The 26,892-nt window shown below is 34.5% G+C and overlaps 1 protein-coding gene across 4 annotated transcripts in view; it reads right to left on the bottom strand.

The window, feature by feature from the left end:
• Positions 1-26,892, bottom strand: part of Cdh12 (cadherin 12) — an 820,788-nt gene that overhangs the window by 533,872 nt on the left and 260,024 nt on the right. For all 4 annotated transcript variants that reach the window (XR_005972342.1, XM_041632151.1, XM_041632149.1 and 1 more), the window contains exon 2: positions 8,470-8,564. The gene's annotated coding sequence lies outside the window, so the exon portion shown is untranslated. The remainder of the gene's footprint in view (positions 1-8,469; positions 8,565-26,892) is intronic.

Raw genomic sequence — 26,892 nt, 5'->3', positions numbered from 1 at the left:
CTTCACTGACCACTTTCTTCTGCCTATTTTCCTTATTCCTGCTCCCTCAGATCTTTCCAGAAGGATGCCCCAGAGCCTTGTCTGCTAACATTTCATTTCTAACAAAATCATATGACAAGCTGCTCAGATCATAGCATCGTGCCATGGTTTTAGTCCGTTCTGCCATTTCCCAGGTGTGTGATCTTGGAGATAATGTTCCTGTGTCTCTTAGATTCACCTCCCTCATCTGCAAATGAGTACAACATTAATACAGCCTTTCTTGCACGGGCCCTAGGAGGATTTGTTTAATGAATTAATACCTGATTATAGTGTGTGACATATACAGAATATTGTTTGCTAAGTGAATTAATTAAGGTCAATTAGATATTATTCATATACCAGACTCCATCCTTGAATTGTTAGGACTATGACTCAGTGCCTAGTCAACATTTTTCTTTTTTGCTGAATTTTCGAGACAGGGTTTCTCTATAGCTTATTTCCTGTCCTGGAATTAGCTCTTGTAGACCAGGTTGGCCTCGAACTCACAGAGATCTGCCTGCCTCTGCCTCCCGAGTGCTGGGATTAAAGGCATGCGCCACCACCGCCCGGTGTCAACATTATTTTACATGTTTAAAGATAAAGCACCCTCAGCCTGTAAAAAAAAAAAAAAGGAGGGGGGGGCGTGGCTTCCAGTTCACAGTCCACCTCATTGTCATCATCAGATTACCCTGTCTCCGTTTACTTGCTTTTGTTCATTAGACATCTCCTAGTTTCTAGATAGTTTTTGTTTCTCACCTGCCAGGTCAACAATTCCTCAAGAAGAATGTTCTGCTACCCGTCTGTTTCTCTTCATTGTAATTAACAGGAGATAAATGGTTCTTGACTACGGGAGTCCTTTTAGTGATTTCCATATTTCATCAAAAAAAAAAAAGCAACCCCCTATATTCCTCTGAAAAGCATCACTGTCCATTAGACCTCATCACCTACAGCCCTCTTTCATCTCTCCTAACCTCAGTGCTCTGATCTGTTTGCTGGCCTCTGTAAATCAATGGTGTTTCACGCTGATGACTGAAAATTCTATTTCCCTTTGGAATTTGTATTCTAAAAGTCTTACCTTCCTCATTTTTCTATTTGTGTTGACAAAATGCCATCTCTAGGCCAATCTGTGGCAAGTTGTGGGACAGATTCTTGACTGATGCTTGATATGGAATGGGACAATCAACTACTGGCACACCAACACTTTTGTTCGTTTGTGAGGATAAACGTGACAAGCAGGGCTTTTTCATGCTCTATGTTTCAGCCCCTACCTCCAGATCCTGAGCTACCTAAATTCCTGTCTTAGTTAGCTTCCCTCCACTATGGAGTCTATCAGGGCATGTAAGCCAAATAAATACCCCCTTTCCCGAATTGCTTTTCGTCATGGTGTTTTATCCTAACAATAGAAAGCAAACCCAGATACCTTTTAAACTATTTTCAAAGTTACTTTATTGAGAAATTATTATCTAAATATATGTTCATAGTTTGAAATCTGCAATATTATTTTCCCTTCCACTTGCAGTTACAAATCTTTCCTGGCAGTACGGACAGATATTTTTGTATGGCATTTTCAACAATCTTTAATCCATAAAGTATTTTATTGACTGACATACATTTTTTTCCTAATTTTCATGTGTATTTTTAAAGCCTATCCTGGTTAGCTCTTGTAGACAAGGCTGGCCTCGAACTCAGAGTTCTACCTGCCTCTGCATCCCGAGTGCTGTGATTAAAGGTTTGTGCCACCACCACCAGGCTGAGGCTGTATTTTTTTTTTATTTTTTTTTTTATTTTCGAGACAGGGTTCCTCTGTAGCTTTGGGTTCCTGTCCTGGAACTAGCTTTTCTAAACCAGGCTGGCCTGAGGCCGTATTTTAATTATGATGTTTATTCCTTCCATTTACCCTCTCCAAGTCCTCCCATATACTCCTTCCCACTCTCTTTCAAATTGTCCTGTTTTCTTATCAACTGTTATTACATGCACATGTCTATTTGTACTTACATAGACATTTCCAACTGTAATCTATTAAGTCTATATACTACAGTGCATGTATTGAAATGATTGTCTTTAATAATTTATCCATAACTCAGAAAATAATCTATGCCACATCTTATATAAAAACTATAGTAAGAAACACTCTTGGGTAAATTAATGCATTTGTCTGTAATTACTATTTTATTGTCATGAGTTTGGATATTTTCTGTAAAATGGTTGAAGATATGAAGAAATCATCAAGGAGAGGTTATTATTTGGTAGTATGTCACTAACATCATTAAGATGTTCAAATTATAATAGAATTTGTTTTGTAATCTTTTTTTGAGAAAAAGAAAAAAAAAACAAGTTTCTGCCTCCTCCCAGCCTCCCATTTCCCTCCCCCTCCTCCCACCCTTCTTCCCCTCCTCTCACCCTTCTCCCCCTCCCTCTCCAGTCCAAAGAGCAGTCAGGGTTCCCTGCCCTGTGGTAAGTCCAAGGTCCTCCCCCCTCCGTCCATATCTAGGAAGGTGAACATCCAAACTGGCTAGGCTACCACAAAGCCAGCACATTAAGTAGGATCAAATCCCCGTGCCATTGTCCTTGGCTTCTCATCAGCCCTCATTGTTCGCCATGTTCAGAGAGTCTGGTTTTATCCCATGCTTTTTCAGTCACAGTCCATCTGGCCTAGGTGAGCTCCCAATAGATCAGCTCCACTGTCTCAGTGGGTGGGTGCATTCCTCGTGGTCCCGACTTCTTTGCTCATGTTCTCCCTCCTTCTGCTCCTCATTGGGACCTTGGGAGCTCAGTCCAGTGCTCCAGTGTGGGTCTCTGTCTCTATCTCCATCCATCACCAGATGAAGGTTCTATGGTGATATGCAAGAATTTTTAAAAATGACGATAACATAATGGAAGTTCTTAGCAGTGTTGTTGTGGAAAATGTATGAGTATCTGAGTTCAAGATATGCTGTATGCACTTGTAAAAATTTAAAGAATAAAAGAAATAATACCAATATAGTAGAAATGAAGATAATATATATTAAATAAATATCATCGCTCCTGTACTTTTATTGTTCAACTCTTAATTTAACTTAAATTTATGGATGATATTAATTAAATACAACCTAATGCATTAATGCTTGTATACATTACAAAAGGTGTAAATAAAGTCAGGTATTCCCATGTAATAATTATTTAAATGTTTTCATGGAGAAAAGTGTTTTATCCTGTCTAATGGGAGTCTATTATTTATCAGAAGATTCTGGGATGCCACACTTACAGTTAATTGACAGATACAACCAATAAGTCATCATTTTCTCTATTCTTAGTTCAAATATAAACCACAAATTTATTTACCCTTAGTAGTCATCCTTGTTTTATTCTTTCCCTTATTCTTTAGAATGGTGACTAATAAATACATTCTTGTTAGAAAACAGAGAAAGATGCAACATATACAAGGCCAGCAAGAGAATAGTTTAGGCTTTTATCAACCTAAAATTGTGTAATCATCATCCCATAGAAAGGAAGAGCAGTGGCTGGGCGGTGGTGGCGCACGCCATTAATCCCAGCACTTGGGAGGCAGAGGCAGGCGGATCTCTGTGAGTTCAAGACCAGCCTGGTCTACAAGAGCTAGTTCCAGGACAGGCTCCAAAACCACAGATAAACCTTGTCTTGAAAAACAAAAAACAAAAAAACAACAACAACAAAAAAAACAAAAACAAAAACAAAAAATAAAAAAAAACAAAATAAAAAGAAAGGAAGAGCAGTATCAAAAATGCACAATGAACTAGAGTTTATCTTTTTCTCCTCAAACTGGATAGTTATGTGGGTCCCAGATGGGAAATTTAATGGCTCAATACCTTATACAGAGTGTGGGTGCCACTAAATGAACATAGATGGTATTTTCTTCATTCTGATACCAAAGAAAGGGCTATATGACTTTATGAAAGCAAGATCAAGCCATTGTAAATTATAAACATAAAATAAATCCAATTAAATATATAAAACTATCTGCCAATCATGACCATTTACCTTAGGTAAGTTTTAGCATACGAAATCATGGCAATCTGATATTAAATTAGGGAATCTGAAACAAAATTTCCTCATATACTGACAAATAGTTTCAAAATTCTCATCAAAAAGGATCACATTATTTCTCTGGCTTATCCTTGTATTTTTATATAATTAGGAAGTTCAATTGTATCATAAACTTGATTTAAAAGGATACTGGAAAAATTAACAGATTATTATATTTAAAAACTTTTCAAATTTGATTAAGGTTCTTACCCTCAGAAAAAAAAATGAAACTTCTCCTCTGTGTAGGATTTACTCATATGCATCCAAAGACATTTGATTAGAATAATTTTTCAAATATAAACAATTAGTAACAGATCATTTATTTGCTAAATGTTATAGGAGAGAACCAGCTGCCTGAATCACCATCCTTGGAAAACTCCTGAGTTAAAGTTCGCTTGTGAAATCTCACTATTTAAAAATATCCTTTTATTTAAACAGAAGGATCTATGAGAAATAGATAGCGTTAAGGTCATTTTCTATATAACATCCTGGAAAAAATGTATTCTATCTAACAAATTGTTTACATTTCACTATGGTTTAGGTAGGTTTACCAGAAATGTTCTTTGTTACTCATTCAATTTAATTTAATATGTAGGAGGTCTCTTTTTAATCAACTTTAAAATCATGTTCTGCTGACTTGCAAATCAGAAGGTCAATGCTAATTGCGAGGAGTCATAACAACTCTGACACCTTCTCTCCCTGCACAAAGAGTGCTGCTCTGTGTGTTGTGATACTTGGCTTCTCCATATTGCATTACAGGGTTAAGAAGATGAATGTTCATTGCTTTTAATCCTCACCATGATTTATGAGTCTCTTGATATCCTTTCCCTAGAGCAGATACAACTGTGTGGTTGTTCTGCCTGCTGCTTAAATTACACAGACATCTGCAAAGTAAATTATGGATTGTTGTTCCATAGACCATAACTGAGCATTCTCTTCATCTCGCCTGCAGTATTTTTTTTTTTTTATTAGAACAAAGAGTCTCTATTCTCACTGCTTCTGTACTGAGGGAATGCTAGCTAACCAGAATGATAGAGCGATGTCTTGTACAGAGACTTGATATCTAATATTAAAGCTGCATAATATATGAGCAGGGCAATTTTAAAGATATCAGAAAAGCAAAAACTCCATTTTTATTCCTCTCTTTTATCTTTATTGAAAGGATAGTATCTTAAGGCATGCATAGGACAGTGACATTTAGAAGCAATTGAAATATGTTCCATGGAATAAAATCCATGCAAATGACTCTTGGTTGGTCAGTCTTGTATATTTTAATGTCACACTGTTTCCTAGAATACTTAAAATTAAAAATTGAACAGATAAATAGAGAAGAAAATTTGTGTACAGTGAAAGAATCATTGTAGAATGTTCCCCTGCTGATATTTCTCATAGTGAACTTGCTCTAGCAGTCCTGCGAATATAGACTCTCGGTAAAGAATGGGAGCATCTTTCTTTTGAATAAAATCTCTGACAGAGGTCAGGTTGAAATAATCAGTTGATTCTGTATTCCCTTTTCTTTTCTGTACTAGTTAATCTAGGGGGATGATGAATCATAAATCCCAACGACAAGACCATTGTAAAATCCTAATAGGCATGTCTAAAGTTATTAACCTTTGACAATCCCCCCAAATTAGAAATTTCTCTCCATTTATTTTCTTTACGTCTGTTAATTGCAACCCCCAAAGAATTCTGTCTGAAGAGACTGTACTAACCATTTGCCAGTTGATCTTTTTTTGTCTCTTAAAAATTACATTGAAAATTAAGGTACTGTGAATTATTTTGTGAGCCCCAGTTGTCAGGTCTGCAGGGTTCTGTAGGCACTGAAAGCAGAAATGTCCTTTCAACTCCAGCTGAGCAGGCCTGCTGCTTGCTCTGGGTCCATCAGCTTGTGTGTTTCACCTCACCAAGAGCCCAGAGCTGGTGTTTCTTGAGGATCAGGACCAGCCAGTCAAACCAATCCTTTGAAGACTTATTTTTTTCTTTTTCTAATGATAGTTCCCATATCTGGTTATTTCTCTTACTGTCAAAAGTTCATTTTGAAAATATTACTTTCTCCTAACGTTCTCTTCCTCATCATTAAAATACAAAAATACACTTCAATCTCAAATAATTTTATTTAGTTAAAGTATCATCAATATAAATATGCCTTCAGAAAAATAAACATCTTAACTGCCAAACAAGTACAAGCAATTTCCTTTAAAATGTGTGGGTGATGAACAGAAACAAAATTAATATGGATCTCTAAAATGTCAGAAACCTATATGGAATAACCATACTGCCAAACAATTATCTTAGAAACCTGTTTCCCCCACTTCCCCATATCTACAATCCCATTCAGGCATTTCTTTCTACATTTAAAAAAAGAACAGCAACAACAAAATACTGTCTTCTGCATAATAGAGAATCCAAGCCTAACTCCTTCCCCGCTCCCCACCATCCAGATATATCTGCCAAATTTTCTCAAACTTAATATCCATTTAATATGACAAATATCTAAATGGTTTAAAGTTTACTAGGCAAAATTTTCCTATTTCCCATTTTTATTATGATCTATAATAAATATGTTTGCCTAAAAGATGACAATATACATAGCCAAGAACTCCTAGATACAATTATTTAGTGAGTTTTGTAACACATTACAGAAGTTAACATTCCTCCTGCTCCTCAGCAAAAATTATAAGAAATAATAGCACTTCAATGGGCTTCAGAACATTTGCTATTTGAAACTAAAATAATATACAACATTCATATTAATAAAGACTATCTATATACTTATAACTTTATTATTGTTATAAATTATTTCACTATTTGATTTTAAGTAGGTTACTATCAGTACTGCTTCCATAGGTGAATGTTTTGAAAATATTAAGAAGAAAACATTGTCAAAATATTCTCTTTGAATATCTTAAACTTTGTGAAATGCATTCTCATTAATGAGTATTGAATATCTTGATATCTGTATGTTTGTCTTTTATCATGTTGGGCTCAACTTGTTTTTAGTCATTGTTACAAATTCATTTTAAACACAAATGAAACACAGGACCCCTGAGAAGATCACATTTCTCTTCTTTAATTGGGGAGAAAAAGACACATTCATATTTTTAATTGAGTCTGTGCATACTGTTCAGTTATAAATCACTTGCCTAGTTCTTTGAGATCTTAGGAGTGATCTCCATCACTACAAGTAAATATTACTAGTTAGTTTAGAAGGTTTAGCATTACATTTATTTTACATCATATAAAATATCTAGGTAGAAGTATTCATGAATTTTTAAGAGGGGAAACTTGACAATGACTTTTCAATAAGTCAAATTTTCAATGTCAAGATAAGCTACTTCCTAAATAAAAATTTTAAATATTTGTATGATTATCGATACAAAAATAGATGACTAAAGGGGATAGAGAAACACAAAACAGTCCAGTTCATTTAAAACTTCATTTGGAAATTTTATCAGAATACTGCAGAATTCTTACTCAATTGACAGTAGGAACTACTTGATAATATTATAGAACTAGATTGAAGTTGACCATGATTTGAATATGTTTAATCTCACAAATTAATCACTAAAAATAAAGTCATCAGTTTTATACTTATCAAGTATAGACATGCATGGAGAATTTTTACAAATACCATAGCAAGAACCCTAAAAGCCTATGAGTTTAATGACTTGCCTGCCTAACCCCTTTAACCTTTTCTTTCTGAGATTCTACCGTAATGGTAACTCTTAATTGATCACTGATCAGGAACAGAGAATACCAAGGCTGTTTTGACTACATGCTAAGAATAGTGTCTACCATTACCAGATAGAAAGTTTCACAGAAGCAGTTTAATTGCTCTGTCCATGAAGGTTAATTGAGAGTCTAAATATCAGGGTGCAGATCCCTGTCATCCACCAGGAAAAGCAGCTTGGAGTTGTCAGCAAAACCAGCAATTGAACCTGGCTGCGCCATAATAAAAATAATAAATATAAGGAAGTGCATTACTTCCTGTCTCTTTGTATAAAAACTACTTCCAATATTTGCTATCAAAGTGAGACACATGAACATGTGACTGAGCCCAACTATGAAAGGGTAGAAACAGTATCAAAAAGCAGGGGGTAGAAAAAGGACATCCATTGTTTCTTTGGCTTTTGTTTTGGTTTTTATTAGGAAAAAAAAAACCACCAGGTTTAAATTTAAAATGTCTGAGGAAAGCTCAATAAATAAATACAATAAAGTCCTTGGAAAGAGAAATGATTGCATATGCTTCATGATTTTATAATCAAGAATAACCTTTTATAAATATACAAAAACCGTAATATTCCAATTTAGGACAAAATAAATATTTTAAAGTTTTATATGGAATTTGTTCTTTGAAGCATTTGTTTTGAGCTGCAAGGCACATATTTTTGATAAAAATCTTTCACATACCTTTAAAATGGCTATCATCCTTTTAATACTCCAGGCTTCTTTTGAGTTCCAACTTCATTACAATCCACAGAAAATAGACCAATCGGGTAACTGAGCTAGAAGAGAAGCACATACAAAATTTGAATGTCCTTTACCTTCAAATATATATGCATTATACATTTTCTTCTAGTAAAACTTGCCAGTACAAGAAAGAAAGTTCACAGGGACCCGGGAAACAATGTAATATCTTGTGAATATCAGAATTTACTATTTTATTAACATGTTATAGGTGTAGAATGGTCACAGCTTCTGATTGCAACAAATGTACCTTTAGTAACAAATATTGAATCATTGTTTCATGCTTATCTTAATTTCAATTTTTTATACTTAGATATATTATCTTTAGTCATTGAGTATCCTCAGCTTCCTTTTGTGAGTGATATATATATATATATATATATATATATATATATATATATTCTTTGCTTTTAATGATTGATTATGGAAATTTTGAAAAGCAATGTTCATGTTACACTGTACAGAAGATGGGGCTCACCTGAAATCTATCACTTGTGTTTCTCATGGTTACACAGGGAATAGGAGTTGAAGGGCAGGACCTAGAAGTGAAGAATCATTTTCACTTCTTCATGACAAGGAAACTTGTCCACATAACTTATACTTTCTTTGGATATTAATCATTAATTGTGGTTTATTACACAGTTTTTTTTAATGCAGAGATGGCTCTGCCTTAAAGATTGGGCTCACAAAGAAAAAAAAATACACAGTTCTTTTCTGTGAAGTTACTTAGGTTCTTCCTTTATCTGGAGTTAAAGAAAATATGCTGTTTTGAGTTCAAAAACAAATCCAAATTCAAGATGTTGAGTTCTGCATGACTGAGGGAGAAATACTGTGCTAAAAGCTTATAATTTTTATAGGAAATATTTCCCTATTTGTGTTCTTTTATTCATCACTTACCATTCGTCTATTCATATAGTTATTTAATGATTTATGTGCAACAGTCAGAACTCAGTTATCTCTCTAGTATTCTGTCCTATAATCTAATGCTGTATTGTTTAGTTTGTAGTTCATATGATTTCATCTTTGGCCTTTGTGAACTCTTTCATATACATTTCCTCCTGTAATACCATACTGTTTTTTACATTGAACATTTAACTTCTAGTGTAATGACATATCCCACATTAATCTCACAGTAAAATTAATATTAAATAATATTAATGTTGAATCACAGTATCTTCTGTCTCTTCTGTAAAGAAGGTCACTTCTCAAAACATCCTTGGTTGCTTTTAATGAGGGTTTTATTTTAAATTTTTTTTTACTAGCACACACTATTTTATAGTGAGGTTGGCATATAAGAACTTTGCTTATTGTAATAGTGCTTTATAGTTGATAGGAAAGGACCTTTATAAAGAGCTGAAGTAGGAAGAAGTATCTTGCTGCGCACCCCGCCCCCGTGTCTGTGCTCTGTGTGCTGGCACCCAGTTCACGAGCTTTGGTCAAGGGGACTGGAGGTTAAAATACACAGACACACACAGACTGAAGCACCGCAACAAGGGTCATCCTTGAATTCCCCAAGAATGCCCCCTTTATTGTGTTCAGGAGCAGATTATATAGAGGTAGCCACGCCCCAGCCAAACCCACCAGAAACCACTCTCCTGCCATCAGAAACTCCTGAAGGTCTCCTGCTCAGAGCAGCTGTAGGCACTCAGATCAGGGGATTACAAGAAATTCAGTATCTGGGGTCTCACTGCTCTCAACAGTGTCTCAAAGACAATCTTGTCTAATACTTATGTTGTGTAAATTTTTACTTACTTGAGGAGAAAAATCTTTGCGGATGAGATTAATGTAGGAATTTTGATTTAGTTATAGTTCTCTGTAAACCCAAAAATAGAATAACAAATATACTTAAAAATGAAAAGCAGTTGTTATTTAATATAAAGGAGAGGTCAATGGTTAAGTAGAGAGAAATTAGGTGTTAGCTTTAGTGAATGCATGATTTGGTCTCGAATAATGCATGCAGCAAGCTCTAGAAGAATCAAGGAATGTATTCTTCCCTAGTTCTTTGGAAGGGATTGTAACACAATAAGGAAACTCATGATTTCTACTGAGTGACACTGATTTTAGATTTCCAAAAGGCACTGATTTTAGATTTCCAAAAGGCTGTTCAATCAATTAATTTAAGAAATCTCTATAGTTGTAGCAAGCACAGGATGGTGGTTGCAAGTCTAGTTCAATTCATTCTGAGATTTGTGCCATGAGCCTCCAAACTCTGCTTTTCAGATATTAAAGGCACATTTGTTTATTTGTTTTCTTTTGTGTGTGTTTGTTTTGATGGTGCGGAGGATTGCGAAGGCAAACCCTGTAACACAGATTTACGTCCCCGGGTTTACCTTCCAGACTTTTGACTTGAAGAATTGTGGGAGAACACACACCTCTTGGTTTTGGCCTCTCTTTTGTGTGAATCATTGGTCACACACAAAAGAAATTATATATATTTAGCATATATTAATCAAAATATGTAATATACTATAATGCTGTTGATGGTGAATTTTTTATGAATTCACACCTCTAGTAAATCTAATGGTAAATTTTCAGTTTATATGCAAATCATTATTAATTACCATAATAATAAAATGATTTCCCATGTTTTTAGAAGTTGAATTATTCTTTATTGACTAACAACACAATGAACATATTTCTCCATAATCCATACTCAATTTGTTGATAAGTGATGAAAATAATTTACTGTGATTGTTATGATGATTAATAATATATGTTAATTTTATATATTAATTTATAAAAGTTAGTTTCCCAAATAAAATCAAATAACTGTCTTTATCTTTTAAAGTAATAAAAGTGAAGAAAATATGGCCACCATAGTATTCATCAACTTCACAAAATATATTTTTTTCTTAATGACTAATCAATAACATTTTCTACCAACTGTCAAATAATGAAAGAATAAAAATATAAGATCATTAATAAATAAATATATTCTCTGTTTGAGATTTGAATTTTAGCTATGTTTGATACCTATTGATCAATTAAATGAGGAAAGAAAATATTCCTTATGGAGATTAATATTTTATCACATTGTTATTGAATGATATTTATTTTAGAAATATATTAGCTGCATTTTTAACCACAGGCATTTATTACTTCTCAGCCTTTCATCTAAGATCATATAAACATGTCCATTTAGTCGTATAGTAAATCTAATGTTCAGTATACAAAAATTAAAGTTTAATTTTAATGCAATGACTAAAATATAAATAAGAGAACCATATTGTGAGGCTATAGTTTTTGTTAGGATTGAACAAAATGTATAAACTAGATCTGTAATGTCTACCTTCAATCAACCACCAGAAAAATTAAGGATGCTGATGCTCTATACAACAGTAAACTGATAGAAACCTTCATGAGTAAATGTAAATGTTAACTATTAGAATGATAATCTCTGAGACATAGACTCTCTTCCAATATCACTATTGATTACCTAAGTAAACTTAAAAGAATTATACTAAATATCTTCAGTTGTGTGAACAATATAGTCTGTCATAATGACTCCATTGTCATTATACTGTAAGAAAGATTCTGGGTCCAGGGGTAGGTTGATCCCGAATTTCCTGAGAAACCGCCACACTGCTTTCCAAAGTGGTTGCACAAGTTTGCATTCCCACCAGCAATGGATGAGTGTACTCCTTTCTCCACAACCTCTTCAGCAAAGGCTATCATTGGTGTTTTTTATTTTAGCCATTCTGACAGGTGCAAGATGGTATCTTAAAGTTGTTTTGATTTGCATTTCCCTGATGCTAAGGAAGTTGAGCATGACCTTAAGTGTCTTTTGGCCATTTGAACTTCCCACAGGGCAGGGAACCCTGATTGCTCTTTGGGCTGACAAGGGAGGGAGGGAGACTTGATTGGGGAGGGGGAGGGAAATGGGAGGCAGTGGCGGGGAAGAGACAGAAATCTTTAATAAATAAATAAATAAAAAAGAAAGATTCCATTTGCTAATACGCCAATGATCAGTTGTGTCTACAGTCCAGGAAAACTTTAGCTATATAAAGAAATACATTTAGGTCTGAGCATGTATGTCAGTAAGTTAGATGTTTGCCTTGCATGCATAGAATTATGGTTCAATCCTCAACACCAAGTGAACCCATATATAATCTTAGCATATAATCATGGGATAAATAAATAAATAGGATAAAAATGGTATATCCAGATTATTTGAAGGGTACATGTATTGTTAAACCCTAAGCAAGAGAGAGCTTGACACAACCACAGTGAGTTTCTTTTCCAGTAGTAGAGTTATTTCTATGATGTCTAAGTACACCACATAACTATAAACACTGAAAAGAAGTTATCGAGTAGTTAATGTTGGAAGACCAATATTGTCTATTATTTATAAGCAACACATACACTGATATTTATTTAAGTCCATTATTGTCCTATTAACTTTAACTTTCAGTAAAACATATCCTAAAGTCATCCAGACACTGCAAATTCCTAAGAGATGTGCAGCTCCATTCTCTTGTGGGATTCCTAGCAGTGGGATCAGAGACTCGCTCTGATTCTGTTACTGGCTTTTGTAACCCTGCTCTTCATACTGGGTCACCTTGTCCTGCCCAGTACCCAAGGAAGTTTTTAGCCTTAGTGAAACTTGATATGCCATGTTTTGTTGATATCCATGGAAGACTTTCCTGAATGCAAAGAGATGATGACTCGATTGGGGGATGGAAAAGATAGTGTTGCAGGGCAGATACTGAAGGAAAGGAGGGAGGAGAGACCATGACTGGGCTGAAAAATAATTAAATACACTTTTAAAAAGTGTGTGTATGAGGGAGCTCTCAGTTGAGGGATTGCCCAGATAAGATGGCATTTCTGCTGGAAATTGTCTTGACTCTGCCCAAAATGGTTGGTACTATCATTCAGCAGGTGACCCTGGGTTGTATAAAAAGGTAGAATAAGCATGAGCCAATAAGCAGCATTCCTCCATATTTCCCTTTCTAAATTCTTGCTTTGGTTTATACTTTGATTTCCTTCAATGATGGATTTACTTAGAAATGCAACCCAAATCCTTTTTGTTTGTTGGTTCCATTTTTGGCTATAAAAATCCAAAGACATTTCTCAGTGTAATTTTACCATGTTTCAGGAATATTTATAAAGTAACAATAATCTATATTCTCAAAATCATACAACCACAAAGCTGCATAAAATTATAATTTCAATATCTTAAAGAATTGTAAGTGATACACTAAAATATAAAAGCTGAAACACAGTAATAGAGTATCATGAATTGGCTGATATGTGTATGATCTTACGATATGGCATAATCTTAAAACTAAATCTAACACTCCCATTCTATCATTTATTATTTTCTAGGCAAAAAATCAGAATTCATTCCAATAACTTTATTTTGCTTGATATGAGGTACATATTAGCTGCTGATTGTATTCCTACTCTGCATTACCAATCCAGAACTTTTTTCTGTCTACCTGTGTTGGTGTTTTCAAAGACTGTAGAAATTTCAAGGATTTATATTATGGCACAACCATATACAGCAGATGAGTTCTTATGGCTTAATTGATAGGTTTATGTATAAAGTTGACAAGAGGTAATAGTGTGCTTAATTGCCAACTTAAGAATCCAAAGTAACACAAGAAGGACAGTTTAGATTAGAATACTGACCAAATTAGGTTGGCTAGTGGGGGTGCATGGGGGCTGTGTTCAGTGTTAGTTGATGTAGGAAGTCCCCAGTTCACTGTGTGAAGCTTTATTCTTTAGGCTGGTGGTCCTAGGCAAATAAGAAAGGTTGCTAAACATGAACCTGTAAGGAAGCAAGAAGCAGTTCCTGTCAGTTCCCACTCCAATCCTTTGCTTGAGTTCCTGCTCAGTTTTCTACACAGCTGTTTGTTTTTTTCTTCTTACCCCAAACTGCTTTTAATTACAGTGTGTTACAGCTACAGCAAGGAGACTAAAACATTGATGAGAATATTAAGAGCCCTGAAATTATCCCTGATAGCAATTATCTTATACACTAAAGTTCAACAGTGAGCTGTCTGGGAGAGAGGACCATGTGAAAGTTGTTGGGATACAAATGACCATCACTTGCTTCTTCAAGTTCAAGCTCTGACCCAGGTACGACCCCACGACCAAAGAAAACTGCAGGCACAGGAGAAAGCCTTCAAGGAATGCTCTCAAGGACAATAAAAAATGCAAAGGCCAGAAAGTGCTGAAAGGAAGACCTTGATAGGGTGCTAAAAGATACTATTTATTTAAGCTCTGCTTGCAATGCTATCTCTAGAAGCTAGATAAACAGTATTTGAAAAACAGTACAAAAGAAGAAAAAGTTATTCATTCCTGAAATGAACCCAGAGTCTTGTGTCTTTTTCTATCATCACCCTTAATTCTAGGTCCCTCTGACGTCTTCTGCTGATTGACCATGACAAAAAAAAATATGTGTTATAATATTACATAAGATATATATAAATGTATATATATAATTATCACATAATGATTATAGGTATAAATCCTTTAGCCCATTATCTAAGTGGTGGTGAAACTTAGGTTATATATTAATAACCTAAAGTTCTGCCTGAATACATAGTGTCCATCTTCTCACTGATGGTGAATTAATTCAGATCATCAATTATTCATGCAAAATTGAACTGTTTTTCTTTTTAATATAACTCAGGTGTGTAGGCTTTCTACTATTACTCTGGTGTATTCAAGCTTATCTTTTAGAACTATTTATTACTTCAGACACTGTAATTTCTACTGAGCACACATCATAAGTCAAATTTTTCCACATTCCATCTGTGTTCTTTCCGAAATTCAGATTTTTCTCTGTGCCGTCAATGGAAGCTCTGGAGTTGGAGCTATCTTCAATGCACAAGTAAGCACATCTCACACAGACTATTTTCATTTCACAAGTTCTTACTCTCACATTATTTGAGTTGCTTCATTTCTTGTATTTGTGCCTTATTTTAGATAGATTTTTGTCCTCAACTTCACTACCACAGCACAGACAAAATTCTTTGTTCAATTCTTGGCACTTTGGGTGTAGCTAAGCTAGATAAGCAATAACAACCTAAAAGCAGTCTAACCAATGTGAATGAATACCTCTCTTATAACCACCTTTGGGCCACACTTAATGTTTTCATGCTAGCAAGAATTACGTGAAAGTGAGGAGGTATCATGATGTTGTTGAGTCCTATTAATGGAAACCTACTTTCCTTGGCCAAAATTATTAAATTAGAGTTCTACCTCAAGACCTGAGTAGAGACTCACATTTTACATTGTCCAAGATTTCATAAGCTATTGTCCCATCTCTTAAGAATTTCTCCATCTGTGTCTGCCCAATGCCTTGCCAGAGGATCAGTTCTAAGCACAGTTGAAAGACTTAGAGCCATGTTAAAATGGTTGAGGTAATCATTTTTACTTTAATGAGACAATACATTTTAATCCCCCAGAAGCACTCCACTCTATGCACTTAACTACAAATCACTGCTAACATCTTTTCTTTCTGAAATGATAACTTTATGTGTTTCCACTTTATACCACTTCACAAATTAACCCAACCCCTAAGCATGCATACTGGACATTCTCATTCTCTCCAAAAAAACTCTCTGATGACTTTGCAGGATTCTTGCCAACTTCTATTGCTGAACTCTTAACTCTGACCTTTAGCTCAAAAGATACATATATCTTCTTATATCTTTATTCCTTTTACCAATATCACACTTCTCAGCAGCTGCCAAGATTGATAACTAACCACCTTTTACTCCCTTCTTAACTTCTAGTGAAATGGCCCATGAGATTCATTCTGTGCTCACTTTAAAATTATTTTAGCAACATGACCAAAAACTTACTAAAGGAAATACAGATTGTTAAATCAGTTCCTACAGAATCTATAATTATTGCTCTCCACTCGCTACCCTATAAACCTGTACAGGCTTTTCCCAAAACGATTGTACAAATAATTTCCCAGTTGAGGAATTTACTTTAATCCAACCCCTTTTTATTGCAAAACTCTAGGAAAAGTAGTGAGTATAGCTAATCAACTTTACCAGCTTCTGTGCACTTTAAGATCTCCCATTATTTTTCAGCTAGATTCATCTGTCAAGGGTTTTCTGCAATTCTGAAGACAACTCCTTCCGACCTTAAAATTTATATTCATAATTCCCTTCCTGAAGCCTCTTTCTTGGATTCATTTTTCTTCTTCCTTTTGACGACTACCTAAGTGATACTATTACAACTTCTGAATTCTTTTATGGAAATGCCAATGTATATATGTAAAAAATTTAAATATTCTTTCCATAGGTACTGTCATGGCTTTATAATTTCCCCATTTTCTACTTCCCAGTTGATATTTTCTGTCTGTCATCTTCTGAATGTTACAGAGGCAATTAAAGTGTGACAGAGTCTATCATAAACTCATTCCTTGCACGCTACTAAGGAAAGCAACTTGTCCCCAACCACGGCTTAGTTTTCTCTTTCCCTCTTGCTCTTTTCAATTCCAGCTTATTTCCCAAATGTCAGACATCATGGGCTTCACCTGAAAGGCTAATAATGTTCAGTCTCCTTTTCACAATTTGTCTTAAATCTGCTGCTGCTTAGGCCCCATGCATCTCTATTGCATTACAGATTTTGTTAGCATCCTTTCTTTTCTTACACCTTTAAATTTTAATCAAAGTAATATTTTTAGGAATACAATTTTCATACCCATCTTCTTCTTAAAAATTGTTAGTGTCTTTTAAGCCCCATTAGTGAATATTCCATTTCCATACTTGCATCTACTTTTGTGTGGCATATTAACTTGCATTAGAGATATAATAATATTCTGAAGACAGTACAAATACTGTTTGAGTCATTTTATGTCAGATAGAATGTTCAGTTGAAATAGTGTAGTTTGATGTTTTTTTGCTCTTACTCTTTGGCTTTTTGGCTCTTATTCTTTGGAAGGCCTGCCAACCAGCTCTCAAATAAGTCTCAAAAAAGGCTTATTCTTCCTTATGAATGGTGAGCTCTAGCTTGACTTGTTTCTACCTGGCTTTTCTTAAATTATCCCATCTACCTTACAACTTATTTATAATGTTTAGCAATTGAAGTTATGTCATCTGTCCTTTAATACTCTTCTCAATTGCTAATTCAATTATTACTAATTTATTTAATTTCAAATTTTAATATAACCTCTTCTACAATGAAACATTGGAATGTGCATCTTCTCTATCAATGTTCTATCTCAGGTCTAAAATTCTCTACTAAATTTCAAATGACCAAGTACTAAGTATATTCACTAGTCACCACACAAATGTGTAAATATCTGATTATATATATATATATATATATATATATATATATATATATATGACGCATATAATTTACTCTACTTGCTATCAATATACAGCTTATTTGTACTCATTAAATCCAAGAGCATAGAATTACAAGGAAAACACAAATACACAGATCTTCCAGTGTCAGATTAAACTAAACTAAATTGCAGCATAAAAAGACTTTAGAAACTCACAAACACATCATCTCTCATATGACACGGGTCACAACAAACATATGACCATGACCAGCAAAAGTATATAGAGATGGGCAATAATCACTGTTAAATCATTCACATACTGAAACAACCTAACTTGCGAAGCTTATCCTTGTTCATTATAACAGCAGATATATGTTACATAAAGGGGTCAGAAAATTATGAGCAATTTCTCTGCAAGCATGAACACCCAAAGAATCAGCATTTCAATCCTGATAGAAATGTCTAAACACTGGAAATGTATAAACCACAAATTAGCAGATATTTTTGGCTGTGGGTCTCTGTATTTTCCCCACCTGTTCCAGGAGGAATATTCTCTGATAATGGATGCATTCAGCACTGATCTGTGAGCATAGCAGAATGTTGATAGTAGTCACTTTACTGTTACATTATTTCAGCGGGAAGGCCACTATTATAGACTAAAGAACTTGTAGTTACTTTGGTGTTTACCTTTGCCTTTAGGTAGTGTGCAAAGTACCTTACAATGCCATGAAAATAACTAGTCCATAGGGATGAAAGCTCTAGGCAGGCACCAGTTTACCTTCTCTCTGTTCAATTATGTATGTAGGTGTTGTCTTCATAAACAGTGCCTTAAGATCACTTTGTGGAGAGACATAAATAGTTTTGGCTATAGCAGGGATTGCTTGGGAGTTCTCATGACTCTTGTTGTCAACAATTTAAGTTTATAATCATTCTCAGTATTGTGATCTTCATTTAGTGGCAATAGATGTACAACTGGGACTATGTCTCACTGTCATTTGGTGATTTCATTTAGATGAAATTCATATATGTATATATATTTTAGGAAGCTTCTAGTGTATTAGATTTTTATATAGCCTCTAAAATGGTACTTAGTTGTAGCATTTCCACCGTCTATTTCGTCCGTATTTCTTTGTACTCTCTGTTTCATACTCTTGTTCCAGGTACCATCTACACCCTCCTCAAAAAATAAGTCACTTTACAAAGTCACTTTAGGAATTATATAAGTCTGAAAAATCCAGTGTTGACCTAGAGTATTAATATTAAGAAGTAATCCAAAATGAAAATAGGCCAATTTAATTTAGTGTATATAAAATGTTGATTAAATTTCTTTGGAAATCAAATTTTAATAGAGTGCCTTAAAATTAGATATGGGGGCTAGAGAGATGGCTCAGAGGTAAAAAACACTGACTGTTCTTCCAGAGGTCCTGAGTTCAATTCCTAGCAACCACATCGTAGCTCACAACCATCTACAATAAGATCTGGTGCCCTCTTCTGGCATTCAGGCATACATGGAAGCAGAACACTGTGTACATAATAAATAAAATATTTAAAAACAAAACAAAAAAGAAACATTAGATATTATCCTAAGAAAATGCACTGACAGTGTGTTTTTGGTATTGAGATCTTTAAGTGGAATATTTTTGGTTGTCTGTTAGAATTAGTATAAAGAAAAACATGTTTGGCGCATCAATATCTACATGTCAGATCCTATGGACAGTGTGCATTTGCTCATGTGTAGAAAAGACATATGACAAAGCAGCTGTCTTTGAAGTAATCATTTGGTTAATATGGTGGTAATCCTTTATGAGTCTTAGAGTAGAAAGGCAAGCTGATAGAGAGTGTGCTGGGAACTTTAAGCCTGCATCTTTCAAGCCCTAGATTATCGTTATGATCTCTTTAGACTTTAGTTTCTCAAGAGATGCTATATTCCCTTATCTTACTCTCTACTTAGGGAATTTTGTGCTGAATTTGCAAGAATATGTGTTTTCTTTGTAGAAACATTATAAGTCAGTCAATGTTGTCCGTCAGTGAATGATCTAATATTCTGACTTCTGGTTCTTGCATGCAGCAATTATGTTAACCATACCTCTGTGCTTTTGGATGCTGAATGCCTCTAGATGGTCCCTGACACTTTAGATTCTAATTTTTCATTCATTACACTGAAATTTCACAATCCAATGACTACAGTTCTCAAGCAGAAAAGAGTACTCACAGAACTATTCAAGGACATCAGGGATCACCCCATGAATTTGTTTCACAGTTATGAGGTTACACTCTGCAGACACTCACTGTATAGGTTAACTAAATTTAATGGCAAATGTAAAATCTAGAGTATGCAGAAAGACACGAAAGTTGAGGACATATAATTTGGGAATAATCAAGTATCATAATAGGTGGGTAGACAAGATATGGCTTTGTATTGTCTTTTGTGTGATGAGCATCCATTGTATGTAATTATAAAAATGCTACCATGTATACAATTAGACAACTAATAGATGCTCTTTAAAGAAGTTTTACATGAGCAGTCCCTATGCAATTTCCCTAAGTCATTTACATAAAATACGATCCCTTGTTTTTTTATAATTTGCTCACTATTGGTAACTGTTGGTTCCTGTTTCAAACAACCAAATGACCTGTTAAACCTCTAGAACTCTCAGAGTTGAAAAATCAAAGACTGATTCACAAATGTGTGTGGTGCTCCTAGTCTCTGACTGAATTTCAGGCTTTCTCATGGTGGAATCACCCTCTGAACATCAGTGAGCTCAACTGTGAGAAAGGCCTCATGCATCACTTTCTGCCCACAGATAAGAAAGGAAAAGCAATACCCCAGTTTAAGACTGTCACATAAGAAACAGCTTGTCTTTTGCAAGCATGAGTTTTCTGTTCTTTTCAAGTCTATCTAAGATATGAAGAGTCAGGTTCACAGTAGAAGGAAAGTCTCCTTTCAACCAACTAATTCAAATATTAATCTTATCTAAATATATCATGACACTAAGCAGACACTAAAAATAATGTTTCACTGAATTTTGAGACATTCAGTGGCCTCGTAAAGTTAGCAAATGACAGTAACGATCACTGTCTCCTGAAATACAGGAAAGATATTAGAGAGATTGGGCAGCATTATCTCAGTACCAACTTATTAACGGTAACTGGAGAAATGTGTTCTCTCTTGCAAATGCATCATTCTTCTCTAGAATGTAACTGTAACAAGGGGTCAGCATGAAAGGGACCTCTGCAGACTTGGAGTCTATTTCCTGTCAAACCTGTCTCCTGAGGGAAGTACTAGAAACTGCACACCAGGACAACTCAAAGAGAAAAAAGGATCGCCAACACGAGCAGAATGAAATGAAGCTGTTAGACTCTGAGTTTTCCATCCATTGCAATAACTGACAATTTTGCTATAGAATTTTGTCTTTTCTATTTCAAACTGCTCGAAATTATTAAGTTGAAGATGGAACTTACAATAGTTTCAAGTAAAACTCATGCCATGGAACAATAAGTTTCTATTGAAGGATCTGTCTCAGAGGAATGAAATTATTATATAGGTATCATTTTAAAAATAATTTATCTATTTCTAGGAAGTGGAATTGAAATAAAAGGGAACATTCAGAACATAATTATATGAGTATATATGCTTTCATTTTGTACCAATTTTCCTTTTTCATATTCCAAACATCTATATCATCTTAAAATAACTTTGTATGGACTCATTTGAAGGAATAGATAAGAAACTATCTTAAAGTCCATTAAATGTATTGTCTTCCAATATTTTGGAAGGGTAGAGTTTAAAGATGTCTAATATTTTACCTGAGAGCATTATTTCTCTGTAGGAATTCTGTCCACAGAAAATACCTATCTCACTAAAGTGCTGATCCCTAAGTTTGGACAATAAAGTAAAACTTAAATTCAAAAGATGACAACAGCTATATTTGTTTGGGACTGAACTTTTTCAGATATTGTTAGTTGGATTTCTTAAACCATCTTAAAACTTAACACCTAGGATGAGAATAAAAACATATTTTCCTAGAAAATTCAAAGTATTACAAAATTCAAAGTACTTGGGTGGCAGAGGAGGGTGATTTCTGTGAGGTCAAGGTCAACCTGTTCCACAGAGCAAATTTCAGGGCAGCCAAGACTGCACAAAAAAGCCTATCTCAAAGAAATAAGAAAAATAAATGAATAAATAAGAATAAAATAAAGGAAATAAAGAAAGGAAAGAGGGAAAAGATGTCATTAATTTAAGCAAAAAACTATTTCTTTGGAATACTATCCTTTATTACATAATTTACTTTATTAGCAGGATTATCTATCTATCTATCTATCTATCTATCTATCTATTTCATATATAGCCTTATATGTGTTATTTGAAGAAAACTTTTCTCTAAATCTTAAAAAAATGTCTTTTCTTGCTGTTTCACATGGCCTAATTCACATACTCTGAAAACTATTGATGATAATGTAATAAAGAAAAATAGTTGTAGCAAAAGTAATTTTTTATGTGCAATTATAATATACTATAAGTACACGGTTTGGAGAAGTCAGACTTTTAAATGGAGAAAGGCAAAGAGAGGTATTCTGTATTTTATGATGCTGTTTAGCATTTATCTTCAATTTTTGTCTGTGTTATCCCTCTTACATTTTATAATCTGTAAATTCGTTAGTAAGAGCCTATGATATCTAAAAATAACTGAGAAACAAGCAGTTAGGTTAATTTTGCATCCCTTTGATCTAAATGTCCATTATAGCTACCACTTCCATAAAAACAATTATTGAGTATTTTAATGGAACCCATAAAACATGTATCTCCAAAACATATAATTCTAGTGAGAAGGAGATGTTAATGTCAACTGAAAATTAATGCATATATTAAAATGCATATTTTGTATATGTAAGCCCATAGAATGTGCTTCAGTTATAGGGACATTTTTATTAAAATACTTATGTCTGTCCTGAATCTCTTACATTTATACTATAAGCACAACATACAACCACGAAGGAACAGATAAATTAGTGGAGCATAATAAGGTCAACATCTAGTATTTTAAATTGTAGTAGGGAGCGGTGGGCTGCGTTCCTGCCCATCTCCACATGGCTAGCTTTATACCCCAAAATAACAACACACAAATTGTATTCTTTTAAACACTGCTTGGCCCATTAGTTCCAGCCTCTTATTGGTTAACTCTCACATCTTGATTAACCCATTTCTAATAATCTGTGTAGCACGTTGAGGTGGTAGCTTACCAAGAAAGATCTTAACCTGTGTCTGTCTCAGAGAGGAGAATAATGGTGACTGCCTGACTCAGCTTTCTTTCTCCCAGCATTCTGTTCTGTCTACTCCGCCTACCTAATTTTCTGTCCTATTAAAGGGCCAAGGCAGTTTCTTTATTAACCAATGAAATCAACACAAAGCAGAAGACTCTCCCACATCATTAAATGGCAATGTTCAAACATTTATGAGTGTTCCTATATCTACTTATATCTATCTATCTATCTATCTATCTATCTATCTATCTATCTATATTTCTATAAATAAATTAGTAATTTGTGGACATATATGTGTAAGCTTCTATCAGTGTTGAAACATAAAAGAGACTTATCATTGTTCTTTTAATATTTTGTATTTTTGATAGTATGAAATATTTCCTATTAAACATATTGCTTCATATGCCTGCATATCTGTACTCCTCTTTACAAAATCCAGAAATATAACCATGAAACAAAACCAAACAGGAAATTCATAATTCACAAAGTAGAGACAATAGAATTGGCCCAATATACATCAAATAAAGCAATGAGACAGAACATGACTCCCTTGGAATATCTGTTAAAGATGAATAGATACATGTTAAAATGAAATTCAACTCGTACCACAGAATCCTCAAGGTGAGCAAAAGGAGAAGTGCCTAGTAAAAGGAAACACATAGATGGCCAACCAGAAAAGATTAAATGAAAGCCAGCATGACAAGCAGAGAGACTCCCACCCTCTGATCCCCTGCACATCTCTTTCCATCACTGAAAGCTCAAGTCTACACTTAGAGACTCCGCAGAGGAGAGCCTATGAACCAGGGACTCTATAAGCTATGAAGGGACCCGGAGACTATGTTCGTAAGGTCATCTTTCAGTTAAAACACAGGCAGCGGTCAGTTTCCTGGGAAATTTGATGGACAATCTACATCAAGTTGGCATGGTAAAAGAAATAGTGAAATTCAGAAGGAAAATAATGGAATAGCATTATTTTATACTCAAACACACTCCAAATGTCTTGTGTCTCTATTCTGGAAGAATTACAGGCAGCCCCTATTATTGACCCTGCCCTGGATATATCTGCCGATTATATGTGTGTGCCGATTATATGAGTGAATATTTCATATGCCCTCAAGGCAAGATCTCTGTGTTCATATATTAAGAGAGTGTTATTTATAAGACCTGTCCTGCATACAGTATGAGAACAACAGTTTGCGTTTTGTGTGGATAGTGCTAATGTATAGAGAATAGATATTTTATACATTATTATTACACAGTAGTTCCAAATAAGAAAATGACAGCAAATTAGAAATCAGTATCTAAAGGGAAGGTATTTTTAGGACACTCCACATGTTCTTCAAAGCTTGCCTTCTAAAGGTCAAAAATACGTATTTGAACTCTAAGCTTTCTAATTTCTAATTCTGCAAGATTTCTACTGAATTAAGGCTTGATTTAATCTCACTATTGGGGAGCATATACATAAGTCTCCATCTAACACTGACAGATCTATAGTATGCTGACTCCTCCTGACTCTGAACTTTCTTGATGATTTCGAGTTTACAAAGTCTCCAGTGTGAATGAATCAGCATTAACATGAGAAAGCTAAAACCCCGAACCAATAATCCCCAAACGGTTAGAATAGATGAAAGTTGTTACACGTACAAAGTTCTTGTGCTGTGTGAACACTTATTGTAATCTGCACTAGCAAGGAACCAGCATGTTTAAATATTAGAAAATAAGCTTAGATTATGGATTATGCAACTTTATTATTTCTCTCAGTACTGGAAACTCAAAGGGTGAAAGAAATATTGAATAAGAATATCATTAACACAACCGTTAAACAATGAAATGTAGAAAATTCAAGATGCTGTTTGATACTCTAAGCAACCACTCGGTACTCCACCCATTTCATTGCTGGATGTATCTGCTTGGCAAGCTATAGTGCCGTGAGAGCTCCTCAATCCGCACTAGTTACCTGGATGGATTTAGAAGAAACAGTTCAGTTTGTCCTCATCTTTTATTAGTTGTCTTCTGTCATTTCCTCATAGTGACACTTACACAAATCACTATTCCTAACCACAGAAACACAGTAGTACTGAAGAAAGCCCAGCACCCACAGAATTGTACTCTACATATTTCTGATAGGACTGTTACCTGACTTGCAATAAATTATTGAATTCATCAAGAATTCTGTTTCTCTAAGTATGTGATTAGTTTTAATGCTTTTTAGGTATATAAATAATTCATTAAAGAAACTTCCTATTGACAACTCAATAAATAAATTAGATCAAAGCATAATCACTATGCCCATGTGGAAGTTCAGGTTTGATGATGAATTCAAATTGGGCATAGTAAGAAATCCTAAAGGTAATAAGCAGAGTTTAAGACCTTTGGGAAATAAAGATAATCAAGGCACTTAGAAGAGGATAATAAAATTAATAAGACATTTCAGACTCAAGTTTAGAGGAGCTATCAGATGATTTCTCACTTAGATTAACATAATGTCATGCATCATATGATGACATTTCAATGATGAACAACAGAAACACAAGTTTTCTTATGAGATTCTTGTAGAACTTGTTAGTACCAAACAGTTGAAGAAGGGTCCAAAGACAAAGAAAGTACATAGGAAGACACAAACAATGTATAAAGTCTCTCATGTGGGACAGAATATTTGCGAACATCAACAAGTTTACTAAAAGCTTCTCTCAATGGTATATCAATATGCCCCATTCAAAAGCTCCAAGAGCATCTTGAAAACAGAAATAATGTAAAAATATGTAGATGAGAAGAGATAGGAAGTGTCGTCTTGTGCTTCTTTCGTGGCTCCTGTGCTCAAACACTAACAGAATCTATGGTTATCTAAACAGATCTGAATAAGACTGTGCTTGTTGATGTTCACTCATGAAAATGAAGGATCAGGCCTTCTCCTGGTTGTCAGGGGGGTACTGATGGCTGTAGGCTTCTGGCAGATGGAAAGATACAGTTGTAAGTTGTGTAACCACTGCTAAATTACCCATGCTTCGACAGGTAGTTCCACATTCATGTCAAAAGTTTGACCCTAGTTAAATTCAGTGCGTCACAAACAACAATAACAAAACAGAAATACAAGTTGGGGAGGGAGCTTGCTGGGAGGATGAAAGGCAGCTGAGATGAGAGGAGGATGTGGTGAGTGTGACCAGAATGTATTTCTCACACATATAAAACTGTTCAAAAATAGTGATTACTATTATTACCATAAGTTTCAAAACACAGAGCCTAATAGAAAAACTTTTCATTAATAACAAGAAGGTACAAGCTGCACTATATGCTTAGAAGTGACATATTCATAAGGCAAATATACAGGTCAGAAAACCACGAAGACAAATGTCTGACAGTAAAGATTTGACTTAAGTAAAGGCTTTTACCAGCCCTTCAACCATATTTCAATTTGGTTTGTTACAGCAGAGACGAGCACTTTGTCAGTGCGGATTCTGGAGTAGAAGACAATAATATTGACCACCTTGAGTCTATGTATCCTGGAAAAGTTTGTATGTTTCTCAGTGTAAAAATAGCAAACTATGAAACTAAAAATTTCAAAATTAACAAAATTTTATTAACTACATAAATTATATTTTTAATGATATAACATTTGAATTGTTAAGCAAATGTTACAAAAATTCCTTAATATAAACAAAAAATAATAATCTCAATATAACCTAAGTACAATGTTTTTATAAACTATAGTAATCTATAGCACTGTCTAGGAATTATATGATATAATTATACTTTTCTCCTGCTTCTTTATGGAGTGACTTCCAGTCCAGCATAAAAGTACATATTAAGATGTTTCACTTTCTTTTTGCACTTAGCTATATTTACAATGT

This window comes from Microtus oregoni, unplaced genomic scaffold, assembly GCF_018167655.1.
Source record: "Microtus oregoni isolate MIOR12 unplaced genomic scaffold, Mior012 000040F_ref0000088, whole genome shotgun sequence".
Lineage (NCBI taxonomy): Eukaryota > Metazoa > Chordata > Mammalia > Rodentia > Cricetidae > Microtus > Microtus oregoni.
Note: the sequence above shows the minus strand (reverse complement) of the source record. Positions and strands in the feature narration are given on the sequence as shown.